The sequence below is a fragment of the Emydura macquarii genome, unplaced genomic scaffold, assembly GCF_026122565.2.
Source record: "Emydura macquarii macquarii isolate MOO-44397 ecotype Brisbane River unplaced genomic scaffold, CSIRO-AGI_Emac_v2 contig_3689, whole genome shotgun sequence".
In the NCBI taxonomy this organism is placed as follows: domain Eukaryota; kingdom Metazoa; phylum Chordata; order Testudines; family Chelidae; genus Emydura; species Emydura macquarii.
Genome location: NW_027133826.1, coordinates 86,124 through 99,747, shown reverse-complemented (window position 1 = coordinate 99,747; position 13,624 = coordinate 86,124). Strand labels below are relative to the sequence as shown.

General features: G+C 44.8%; 1 protein-coding gene across 3 annotated transcripts in view; it reads left to right on the top strand.

The window, feature by feature from the left end:
• LOC137145939 (zinc finger protein 34-like) overlaps positions 1-13,624 on the top strand; it is a 45,725-nt gene that overhangs the window by 541 nt on the left and 31,560 nt on the right. The gene's annotated exons all lie outside the window — the stretch shown is intronic.

Below are 13,624 nucleotides of genomic sequence, written 5' to 3'. Positions count from 1 at the left end.
TCTGCTCATTGCACAGCAGCGGGTCTCCTGGCCTCCTGCACAGCGAGAGCAAGAGCCTTGTGTCCGGCAAGTGATACAGGAGTGGTTCCCCCGGGCTTTGTCTGTGGGTCTGGGAGCCCAGGAGGGGCCGCCCCTCACTGCCAGGCTGGGGTGGCCGCATGGCCGGAGTGAGACCGCTGTTAGCCGTGTCCTGGGGGGCAGAGACAGGGGCACTCCTAAAGGGTGATTGGGAGCTCAGGTCCCATTGTCTGTCTCCAAGCACGTTTCAGTTCAATTTTTATTTGTATTCTTTTTAAATCTTTTTCTTATTTAACATTCTATACCTGTTGGTCTATTTTTCATTTATTTTCCTTTATATTATTTGATTGTGTTCTTAGTTTTATAGTCTTTTGGGTTTTTATCATATATATTCATGTGCATTTTGATGTAGTTTTATTTTATATTAAAATAGCATTTAACGGCAATTGACTTATTTCTGTGGCAAATTTGGTTGTCAATTAATGATATTTTGTGTCAGAAAAACAGTCCATCCACTTTATTAATCTGCTTTAATTTCCACTAATCTGAATCCATATGATTACAGAGGATGTGGGTACAGGGCTAAGGCAATGATCTCAGGGTTAGGGTTTGGAGTGAGCTGTTTGGGGCTTTGGTGTTTTTTGGAGTTGGAGGTTAGATCATCTGTGGAAGAAACAAAGCTTCACTCTGTGTTTTAGTTGAGGCTCATCAGAGATCTGAGACTCTTATTATTATTATAAAAGCACAAGCATATGCTAGGGGAGAGCCACTGACAGGGTTGTTTCTGGTCAGTAAAGGGTCTTCCCCTTCAGGCAGATTTTAACATATATTTATAACAGTGTTAGAATTACAGCAGTCATTCTTCTTATCATTAGTCTAGCTTACAGACATAGGCAAACTGCAGTACAAGCATTTTCAGCTAAGACAGTTGATATTTTTCAGCACTGTTTACATTCTTTTCTTCTGCACTGTCTCACTCTGTTTTACCCCCTCCCTTTACCCATAAGACATACTTTTCTTGACCAAAGTTTAAGGCCTAAGCATTTTACTTCAACACATCAGACATCATCTTCTATCTGGACCCCCAAATGGGCCTTCTGTATGCCTGAATTAGGTGGAAATCAGGTTTCTGGTAACTTTTTCTAGTAATTTCTCCCCCCACCTCCCAGACCCACTCAGGTAGTTCCATCCAACATAAGCAATAAAGTGTGATTTTTCTAGGCTAAGGGGGCCTAAGGTTTGTCTTCATGGAGAATTAGCGTTGAACAAGCTGGAGAGTGAAAATCTACAAAGCCATAATAATGTCCAGACTGCATCAGACCAAATAGTTCCTTTAGCCCAGTAACGTATCTTCCAACAGTGGCCAGTGCTTGTTGTTTCAGAGGGAATTAAGAGAACAGACAATCCTGTCCACTTCTGGCAATCAGAGGCAAGGTTAGGGAAATTCAGAGCCGTGAGCTAATGCTAATAGCCATTGATGTACCCTTCCTCCAGGAACTTTCTTATTTTTTAACCCTGTTACAGTTTCAGCCTTCACAACCTTCCCTGGCAATGAGTTCTACAGGTTGACTGTGTGGTGTGTGAAGAAGTGCTTCCTGTTTGTTTTTAAACCTGCTGCCTATTAATTTCATTGGGTGACATCTGGTTCTTGTGTTACAAGAAGAAGTAAAAACAACGAGAGTTCTGTGGCACTTTAAAGACTAACACATTTAATTTTAGCAGGCATAAACTTTCGTGAGGCTCAGCTCAATTCGTCAGATGCAGAGATAGAAATGAGAAACATAGGAGCATCATATGCATATACAAGTGCATAGAGAACAATGGGGGAGGTGGATGAAAGCCGGGTACTTGGGACCTAATGACAATCATTGAGTAGGAGGTGAGAATGGGTGAGCAAAGCAATTTACCTCTTTAATGAGAGAGCCATTCCAAATCTCTGTTTAAACCCAGTTTGAATGTGTCAAGTTTGCAGATCATTTCTAACTCAGTAGTTTCTCTTTGAAGTATGGTTTTGGAGTTGTTTTGGAGAAGTACGGTGACTTTCAGGTCAGTGACAGTGTGCCCTTGGAGATTGAAGTGTTCTCCCACTGGTTTTTTATGTCTGATTTGTGTCCATTTATCCTTTTGTGTAGTGATAGTCTAGTTTGGCCAATGTACATGGCAGAGGGGCATTGCTGGCATATGATGGCATATATAACATTAGTGGATGTACAGGAGAATGAGCCCTTTATTGTGTGATTGATGTGGTTAGGACCAGTGATGATGTCACTAGAGTCGATGGGTGGGCAGAGCTGACAGCAGGGTTTGTTGCAGGGATAGGTTCCTGGATTGGATTTTTTGTAGGATGTATGATTGCTGGTGAGTATTTGCTTCAGGTTGGGGGGCTGTCTGTAAGCCAGGATGGGTCTGTCGCCCACTGCCTGAGCGAGAGATGGATCATCTGCTAGGATAGGTTGTAGATCTTGAATGATGTGTTGGAGAGATTTTAGCTGGGGACTGTAGGTGATGACCAGTGGTGTTCTGTTGTTTTCTTTGTTGGGTCTGTCCTGTAGTAGGTGACTTCTGGGTTACCTGTCTGGCTCTGTCAATTTGTTTCTTCATTTCTCCAGGTGGGTATTGTAGTTTTAGGAATGTTTCATAGAGATCCTGTAGGTGTTTGTCTCTGTCTGAGGGATCGGAGCAAATCCGGTTGTATCTTAAGGCTTGGCTGTAGACAATGGGTCGTGTAATGTGTCCAGGGTGAAAGCTGGAGGCATGAAGATACGTATTGCGGTCAGTTGGTTTTCGGTATAGGGTGGTATTAATGTGACCATCCTTTATTTTTATTGTAGTGTCCAGGAAGTGTATTTCTTGTGTGGACGGGTCCAGGCTGAGGTTGATAGTGGGATGGAAATTATTAAAATCCCAGTGAAAATCTTTGAGGGACTCTTTCCCGTGGGTCCAGATGATGAAAATGTCATCAATGTAGCGTAGGTAAAGAAGAGGTGTTAGGGGGACGAGTTTTGAGGAAGTGTTGTTCTAGGTCAGCCATAAAAATGTTGGCATACTGTGGGGCCATGCGGGTGCCCATAGCTGTGCCACTGACTTGGAGGTATAGATTGACTCCAAATGTGAAGTAGTTGTGGGTCAGGACAAAGTCACAAAGTTCAGCTTTGAGGTGTGACATATGATCATCAGGGAAAGTGTTTTTGATCGCTTGAAGTCCATCTTTATGTGGAATGTTGGTGTAGAGAGCTTCTACATCCATAGTGATGAGGACGGTATGTGACCTGTCTATGCCCATGGTAGCCAACTGATAATGCCAAGGTCAGATCAGGCTGTAAAAGGAGAGCAGATTCTCTTAGCACTGGTGGGTGGCACTGAAGCCAGACTTCCCAACCAGCCACAAACTGCACTTCTGAATCCCCACAGAAGCCAGTACACAAATGCACACAGCCCCCTTTACTGCATTTCAACTCCAGGCTCCCAAATCAGCACTAGGTCCAGTAAAGAGACCAGTTATTTAAACTCTATGCTCTTTACTAAAAAGGTTCCCTCTGACCCCAAGGGGTCAGCCACAGAACCAGTTCAATATAAGTTTGGATCTTACCTAAAATACCACTCTGGCAGCCAAATCCTTCAGTAACTAGAACTAGAGGTTTATTAAGAAAGAAAGAAACCATGAGAGAAATGTTAAAAAGATTAGAACAATCACAGATATACAAATGATTAAAAGTCCATATACATCAAGTTTCTGGAAGAAATGCGGAGTTGCAGGCTTGTATAGTTCCCTCTGGTACACATCCAGTATCTGGATGGGTCTAAGTCCTTTGGTTCAGCTGCAAGATACTTCTTTATTCACTTTCTCCACACTAGTCATGATTTTATAGACCTCTATCATATCCTCCCTTATTAGTCATCTCTTTTCCAAGATGAAAAGTCCCAGGCTTTTCTCATGTGGAAGCTGTTCCATACCCCTAATCATTTTTATTGCCCTTCTCTGCACTTTTTTCCAAATCTAATGCATCTTTTTTGAGATGGGGCTACTAGAACTGCATGCAGTAATAAAGGTGTGGACCTGCCATGGATTTATATAGTGGCATCATGATATTTTCTATCTTATTTATCTATTCCTTTCCTACTGGTTCTTAACATTCTGTTAGCTTCTTTAATTGCCGCTACGCATTGAGTGGATATTTTTAGAGAACTAGCCACAATGACTTCAAGATCTCTTTCTTGAGTGGTAACAGCTAATTAGACCCCATCATTTCTATGTATATTAGCCCTAGAATGCCACGCACCAATTCACCATGCAGATCCTGCTACCAGGCAATAAACGTTTTTTTCAGTTCGCTGGCAATTTCAAAAGGAAAAACATTGTTTTGCGTCAGACTGAAAATAAAACATGTTAAAAGGAATTTTAAAATACATTTTTCACTTAAAGTTCTTTCAAACCAAGAAATTGATATGTGGTTTATTTACAAAATGTTGAAACATTTTTTCTGATTTTTTTTTCAAAACAAAAATGTTAGGATCCCAGAATCTGCATCTTTGACACGCCTCCCCGCCCCCCTGAACATGTTTGGTTGAAATTTCACCTACCTCTAGTTTCAACATTACATTGTTTTGAAACAATTTTCATTTAATTTATTTTATTTTTAGTTGGTTTATATAAACTGTATATATTTTTTTAAATGTCAAAATCAGAATGTGAGTGTTGGTTGTAGGTGTGTTAGTTCTAGGATATTCAGAGGCAAGTTGGGTGAGGGTAATATTTTTTTATGGGATTGACTTCAGTGGGGGAGAGAGCTTTTGAGTGTGCAGAGCTCTTCTTTAGTTGAGCTGAAAAAAGACCTGTGTGTAAGCTCAAAAGCTTGTGTCTCTCACCAACGGAAGTTGGTCCAAAAAGGAGATACTACCTCACCCATCTTAAACCTCCGTTTCATCCGTGTACCTGTCGCTCCTACCTAGGACAGATGGGGGAGGAGACAGCTTACTTGCTTCATGGCCGCCTGCCTGGCCTGGTCCCTCCCTTTGCTGCTGTGGCAGGCGGGAGGTGCCAGTCTGTCCCAGCATGGCCGTTGCTATGACACCACCCTGGCCTTTGGAAGGACTTGGAGCATCCCTCTCATTGGAGACTCATTTCTTTCCCCCTTTATCTCCATTAAAATGTTGGCTGATGAAAGTGATTTGACCCATATTTAATGTACACCGAAGCCAGAGGTCTTCCCCTGTTTGGGGGAAGGGTGTGTCTCAGCTGTTCACAGGACACTTGGCTGGACCCTTTGCTTTTCCTCGGGGGGCACAGGACGAGGGTTCACTCATAGACTATAAGGTTAGAAGGGACCATTGTGATAATCTAATCTGACCTCTTGCACAAAGCAGGCCACAGAACTTCACCCACCCACTCCTGTAATAGACCCCTAACCTAAGGCTGAGTTATTGAAGTCCTCAAATAATGATTTAAAGACTTCAAGGTACAGAGAATCCACCAGCTAGTGACCCGTACCCCATGCTGCAGAGGAAGGTAAAAAACTCCAGGGCCTATGCCAATCTGCCCTGGGGGAAAATTCCTTCCCGACCCCAGATATAGCTATCCTCTAAACCCTGAGCATGTGGGCAAGACTCACCAGCCAGACACCCAGAAAGAAGTCTGTGTAGTAACTCAGAACCCATTCCATCACAGGCCATTGGGCATATTTAGCTCCAGTAGTCAAAAATCAGTCAATTGCCAAATTAGATTGTCCCATCATACCATCTCCTCCATAAACTTATCAAGCTCAGTCTTGAAGCCAGCTAGGTTTCTTGACCCCTCACTGCTCCCCTTGGGAGGCTGTTCCAGAACTTCACTCTGCTGATGGTTAGAAACCTTAGTCTAATTTCAAGTCTAAACTTCCTGATGGCCAGTTTATATCCATTGATTCTTGTGTGCACATTGGCACTGACCTTAAATAATTCCTCTCTCTTCCTGCTATTTATCCCTCTGATGTATTTATATAGAGAGCAATCATTTCTCCCTTCAGCCTTCTTTTGGTTAGCCTAAACAAGCCAAGTGCTTTGAGTCTCCTCTCAGAAGGCAGGTTTTCCATTCCTTGGATCATCCTAGTAGCCTTTCTCTGCACCTGTTGCAGTTTGAATTCATCTTTCTTAAACATGGGAGACCAGAACTGCACACAGTATTCAAGATAAGGTCTGACCAATGCCTTGTACTAACTAATGGTACTAACACCTCCCTATCTTTACTGGAAATACCTCGCCTGATGCATCCAAGAACCTCATTAGCTTTTTTCACGACCACATCATGGCGGCTCATAGTCATCCTGTGATCAATCAATATGCCCAGGTCCTTCTCTTCCTCTGTCACTTCCAACTGATGCATCCCCAGCATATAGCAATATTTCCTGTCATTAGTCCCTGAGTGCATGACCTTCCACATTCCACTATTAAATTTCATCCTATTTCTAGTACTTTAGTGTACAAATTCATCTAGATTCTTGTTTTATGATATCCCAATCTTTCTCTGTATTAACAATACCTCTCAACTTGGTGTCATCCACAAACTTTATTAGCACGCTCCCCCTTTTTGTGTAAAGGTCAGTAATAAAAAGGTTAAATAAGATTGATCCCAAGACTGATCCCTGAGGAACTCCACTAGTAACCTCCCTCCAGACTTGACAGTTCATCTTTCAGAATGACCCATTGTAGTCTCCCCTTTAACTAGTTCCATATCCACTTTCCAATTTTTGTATTAATCCACATCTTTTCCAATTTAACTAATAATTCCCCATGTGGAACTGTATCAAATGCCTTACTGAAATCTAGGTAAATTAGATCCACTGCATTCCCTTTCTCTAAAAGATCTTTTATCTTCTTAAAAAAGGAGATCAGGTTGGTCTGGCACAATCTATTTTTGTACCTGTGGCTGGCTGCCCAGGTAGTGCCTGGAGTGGCTGAGAATCTCCATACGACTGTATTAGCCCCTCACTTTGTCCTTACCACAGTCACTAGTAGTGTCCCAAAACCCCATAAGGAATGGTCTCCATGAGGGGCTGCTTCCTTCAGGGCTGAGATCGCCTCTGGGGTGGATCCCTGGTGGCCATTATTTGCGGGTCACTGGACATGGAATTGTCTTTTAAATGGTGGCTCCTCCATGTCGTATCCTGTTAAAGAAGCATCTCCCATGGCAAAAGTTGTTCTCCAGAGAATCCAGCCACACCGATAATACTAAGGAATTTATTTAGCAATGTGTTGGGAAGAGATCAACAAGCAGCTTCAAAGTACAATTATTACAGCAGTTTCTTAAATACATTTCAGCCATCAAGATAGACTAAATGGGTTTAAACCAAAAACAGTTCTCTGTATCTTGGGGAAAACAACTCCATATATGGTGGGGAGGGGAGGGTGAAGGGGAAGTGGTCTCAGCAACTAAGGAAGCTACGTGTTCATGGCCCTCACAACATATACATAATGGAGGGCAGGGCACAGTGTTCACTGCTTATCTAGGTACTCTCTGTGCTTGCAGTCCTTGGTGTGTTCTGCATAGAGGCCTCACCCCAACAGATTCCCTTCTGTTTGACATGTCAAACTTTGTGAGTGAGATACTGTCAATACTTTAAATGTAATCATATTTGTGATTAATCTTGTGAGTGAGGGCGAGGAGCAAGGGGTCATAGGTATGGGGAGGAGTATGGGTAAAGCAGGGGGAAGAAACAAGGACAGTGAGGGAGATGGCATTAGCAAGCATATACTTAAAATAACAACACACACAGAGATAAAAACAAGACAAGGAGGGAAACAGCAGTGGCAGCTGTCTGCGAGATGGTCCACGAGGCGATGAGGTTATAGGACGGACCAGAAGTCGAATCTTCCAAGCGGTTATAATCTGGTTGGCGAGCTGAACCTTCACGCAGCCTTTAACAATGTCCTTATGGACTGTGGCAGACACAGAGGCAGTAGCAAGGACCGCTTTAGCCAGCAGTTTGTTGGCTAGTGGGACGGGTATTGTCCAGATATAGATTGCCATACCACCAAGGAAGTGTTGTCATTCCACTGAAGACACAACCAGGCAGATGAATGTCACCAAGGGAGAAGGAGTCTGTGGTTTGCAGGCACATGGAGGAATTGGCAGGACACCGAAGTGGGCCGTAGTTGTAATGCGTTGCAGTGATGATAAAGCACCACTGCGTGACAGACACTTGGACAGCAGCCTGGGCATCCAGGAGGGAAAGATGGTGGTAACCACAGTGGAAGAAACGTTCAAAGGGCGAGGAGTAGAACAAGAGCAGATAATATAATCAGCAGTCTCTGTACAGCAATCTGAAGTCGTCATGAGCATGCCGCCACTGGGGGGAGAGACATATAGCCAATAGATCCTACTTGATAAACAATATTATTAGACACATAACCAACAGATTTAAAATAAAAAGAAGGAAAAACATGGACGGGGATAGCGAAAGGGTATACGAGAAGAAAATTGAGAGAGTGTGAAGGAGACTTCAGGGAGAAGGGGGGGTGCAACAACTAACTGGACAGATATATTTGCCAGGTGTGCAGGGGCAGAGGAGGAGAGGGTGTGAGAAGGGGGGAACCAAAGCATATGTCTAGTATATCTTCTTTTAATATATTAAATAAATCACAAGCTAATATATCACAAGCACGTCCTTTAGATTGGGATTTAGTCATATTAACAGTAATATTGGAGGATTGTTTAATTACTGCATAGAACACATCCATGGCTGCATCAATGGCAGTCAGGGCATATAATAAGCCAGCATTGGTGTATTTTAGGGCCCGGATAGTCTGGCTCTTGACCCAGGCATTCTATGACCTATCTGCTTTGGCGTTAAGCGAGTTTATCATGGAGTTTGTGCTTCCAAATAGCCCCCCAATGTCACCTAGGGTGCCTCGCTTTTTTCTTTTTATTGCATGGTCGCGGACAGCATATTGGTGCACTAATAGCTTTAACTGTTCTTTTAAACGTTGTACAGAATTAGGGTGATCAAAACATACATTTTGTAAAGGTACAGTAAAATTAGACAAATCATATTTAACCTTAACAGACACCATAGTTGCATCATGTAAAAGCATCTTATACCATCAGGAGGGATAGGGTGGAATGTAGGACAGGTGGTAGAGGGGATATAACCACAGGTAGTTAAATTATAACATCTTACATCCAAGCATCCCAGGCATCTGGCTGGGTTTGAGCAAAGTTCTTGGCAATACCTCCATTCCAGGCTCCCATAGCAAAGGTGGAAGTTCTGTCCATCCTGCTCCTAGAATTACTTCTTTCCCAAAAATGAGTTGTATACCGTTTTCAAACCTGGTGCTACAAATACAGGTAAAATTTCCCAAACCAGTGGAGTGACTGTAAATGTTTTGGATATCAATGGTACCGTTGAAGGCTACGGAGAAAGTGAGGTTGGTCCTCTCAAGGGGAAAGGCCGTGAAGTCTTGTTTCTTTGTATTATTTTCTGAAAATGGAGCACATTTGGCTGGGTCTGGGCGGACAGTCCTTAGGCTTGAAGCTCCAAGTACACTTGTATCCAGCATATTTGCACGCAGGCAATCGTATTCCGCTCCCGGGGGTGGGCAGAAGGGGAGAAGCTATGTTATCGTGGTAATATGAGAGGTGGATGGGCCCAGGAATTTCAATGGGTTCCTTCCCGGAAGGTAGGGCAGTAAGCCACACATTTGGTTTCATTACCTATTCGCCGTCCCCAGAATTGCACCAGAATTGTTAAGCAAACGGAATTCTTCTCCAGAGATTCTAGCCACACCGATAATACGAAGCAATTTATTTAGCAAGCGTTGGGAAGAGCTCAACAAGAAGCTTCAACAGCTTGTAGGCAGTGATTAAGGGCCAAGGCTACAGGATCCAAGCATGTAGAGTAATAGGCTACAGGGCAATCCCTATCGCCATGGGTCTGTGTGAGCACAGTAGAAACATGACACTCCTGTATGTGCATCCAGAGTTCAAATGGTAAAGAAGAGTGGGGGAAACCAAGTGCCAGAGTGGAGAGAAGGGCTGTTTTAAGCTCAGCCAAACAGTCATCATGCTCCGGGGTCCAAGGAATGGAGTCAGAGGAGGCAAGGGCACCCTTAAGGAGGTCATTTATAGGTTGCGCTAAGGAAGAAAATGATGGGATATATTGCCTACAGAAATTTAAAAGGCCCATGATCTTGCACAGCTCCCACACCATGGTGAGGTGAGGGGCCGCAGCAGTGGCAATCTGATGATTGGAGGTGAGGGTCTTGGAGTCCTGTGAGACGTTAAAACCTAGGTATTGGACGGAAGGCAAGGCAACTTGAGCCTTACGAGGACTGGCTTTTAAAACTGCAGTCACTAAAACTTGCAGAAGCATCTGGAGAGCTACCAGGTGGTCAGAGGGGGTGGGGGAAGCAAGTAGTAGATCATCAACATATTCTAGACAGGTGGAATTAAGAGAGAACCAGTTAATCCCAGTCAAGGCTTTGGCCATAACACGATGGAAAAGGATGGAACTGTTATGATGACCTTGGGCAAGTTGGATCCAGGTGAACTGGGTCAGGCCAAAGGTAAAAGCAAACCAAGGCCGAGAGTCCGGATGTACGGGGAAGCTTCAGAAGCCATTAGCAATATCTAACACGGTGAAAATACAGTAAGAAAAGGTCAAGGCCCGAAAGGGCAACCGAAGTATCGGCAACAATGGGAGCAAGTTAATCAGCATACTGATTAACGGTACGGTAGGCAATAGTAAGACGCCAAGAGCCATCAGGCTTCCTAACAAGTCAGATGGAGGAGTTGGTGGGGGAAGAACAGGGGACTAGTATGCCCCGCTGGTGTAAGGATTGTATAATATCACCTACCGCATCCTGGGCCTCAGGCTTGAGGGGATATTGTTTGGTAGGCGGAGGAAGTTGACCAGTAACCTGGATGGGAGGACAGAGGTGCTCAGGTACCAAACTGTAGGACAGTTTGTCCTCAGCCCAGGCAGAGGGAAACCTGGAACAAAGCTTGTGAAAAGGGTTAAAAACGTTCCAAGTGGGGGGTGCAGGTTTAGCAGCAGCAACAGAGGAGAGTGACTGTTTGTTGTGCAAGGATATTGTATATGTGCACAAGAGCTTATCTGTGAATGTAACAGTACTTTTAGCAAGGTTTAAAGTAGCGGAAAGATCAGAGAGGGCGTCCGTGCCTAGTATGGTCCCTTCAGCATTTGGAGCAACATAAAAAGATTGCACCCAAAAAAAAAAGAGTTAGATTCACCAAGAATTGGGTGGCTTTTATATGCAGCGATATGCATGCCACCCACCTCCGAAACGGTGACATGATGTTTGGTGATAGGAAGGGGAAGATCAGTAATGGAGACAGAAGCCCCTGTGTCCACAAGAATTGTGCATGGCTGGCCCCCCCCCAACCATGCTTGGAGGTGTGGTCTACAAGGTTTTTGTTTGTGTCTGCAGAACTGACAGGCAAGGGGGCTGAAATGTCCTAGCAATTCATTGAATCAAGCTGTCGTGGAAAAGATCACACAGCTTCTCTTTTGGGTCAAATCGAGCTGAGCTTTATTTTGACAGACATACACAGACACATGGCCATGGGAAGGCCCCAGACAGCGCAGGGTTACTGTGCTGTTACCAGGAGCCCCCCCTTACCAGGTGAATGCCTATGGCTTATATAGAATAGCTCTTTACATCAGACCGCTTAGTGGAATTTCCCTTACAAGACAAGTCTGACAGTTACTTCCTTATCTATGACCCAAATCTAACAATTACCACTTATCAGTTACAAGTATAACTAGGAGCGAGTATAAGAACAGACAGGTGCAAGAAAAAAACAGATTACTTAAGTAGATAATGGCAAAAACAGCTTACAAAGCAATTAGCAGTCTTCAGTATATCTTTTCATCCATAGTTATGCTAACTTACATTTTCATCAGTTATTTCAGCGTAAGGCCTACCAGGCTTTGCTTTTGTGCTTCCACAAAGCAGCCTGACCCTTTCTTATTTATTCAGGTGGGCATAAGGGCTAGCAGAGGAATGAGTGGGGTGGGATACAATAGCAGGAGGTGCAGTACCAGAAAGACCTGGGTGGCTCGGGCAGCCAGCAGCCCATTGTCCCACCCCTCCCCCCCAAGTATAGCATTGGAAGGAGGAGTGCAGAGGGGACCTGGGTTGCAGGGCTGGGTCGGGACAGAGGGGTGTTATTACGAAACCCAGAATGGTTGTGGCCCTGCCCTCGACCACGACCCTGCCCTCTGATTGGGCAGCCTCTCCGCATGTGACCAGAGGCACTACAGTTGGGGCAGGTAATTTTATTTTTGATTGTTACTGCAGCAACACGAGGGACTTTATCTTTCTTTTCTTTAGCCTGTCTTGCTTCATATTCAGAAGCCTAAATACAGATTGACTCATAGTCAGAGCCTGGGTTGACACCTAGGTTGAGGGCTGTCTGTAGATGAGAGTTAAGTAGTGAGAGGACCTACCATCAATCAAATCTCCACGTGACGTAAGCCCCGCCCTTCGATCAACAGTCCTGTGACTGTAAGCCCCTCCCTACCTGCCTGTGTCACCCGGAAGTCCCACCCCATTCGGTCACCTGACATCCGGTCCCTCCTCGGGTTATGACTTCCTGGTCAAGATGGGCACCTACCCGGAAGCGGGGTGGTGCGACCGCCCTCCGAGAACGCCCCCCGACTGCTCCCCACCAATGGGAGAGGGTTTTGCACTGAGAACTGGGATTGGCCCAGCAAGGGTTTTTAATTTGTGCCAAGAGCTGGGATTGGTCCCGCGAGGGTACAGGAAGGAGCGGGGCGCCCCTACCCCAAGCGGAGCGGGCTTAGGCCGTCCCAGAAGGGAAAGGTGCAGTAATGCGGCGGCGCAGCCTCCCAGAAGTTTTGGGGCCCTTAAAGCGTCTCGTTTTCGAGACCGCGTGGTTCACAGCTCATGGAAAAACGCCAAGAGGGGAACATGGACGCCTTCACCACCCCCGTGAGGCCTTCAAAATTTGTTTTGGCTCCTAAGTTCTTGGCCCCCAGGCGTAGAAAGCGCCGCATTAGCGAGGAGGACACCCCTTTGGCCTGGCCTTCGTTCAACACGCTGGAGCCCGACGAGCCGGACAGCCTCACGCTGTCCATGGAGGCGTCGCCGGTGGGGCAGGCCGAAGGAAGAGACGCGGCGCAGGTAAAGGAACGAGCATGATTCCAAAATCAGAATAGAAGACACAGAAACTGAAACCTCAATGTAAAAGTTAAGGCTGAAGGAAATGTCATATGCAGTTTGTACCTCATGTGGAGGAAACAAAGCTTCGCTCTGCATTTTAGTTGAGGCTCATGAGAGATCTGAGACTTGTTTATTAGCACAAAAGCACAAGCATATGCAAGGAGAGAGCCACTGACAGTCAGTAAGGGTCTCTGCCTAAAAGCAGATATTCACATATATTTATAACCGTATTAGAATCACAGAATTAAAATCACAGGGTCACAGAAAAAACTTCTTATCATTGGTCAAGGTTACAGACATAAGACAAAAGCAGACTGCACTTTTAACTACAATAATTGCTGTTTTTCTCAGTTTCTCAGTACTGTTTACATTCTTTCTTCTGCACTGTTCTCACTCTCTGTTTCACCCCCTCCTTCTACCCATAAGA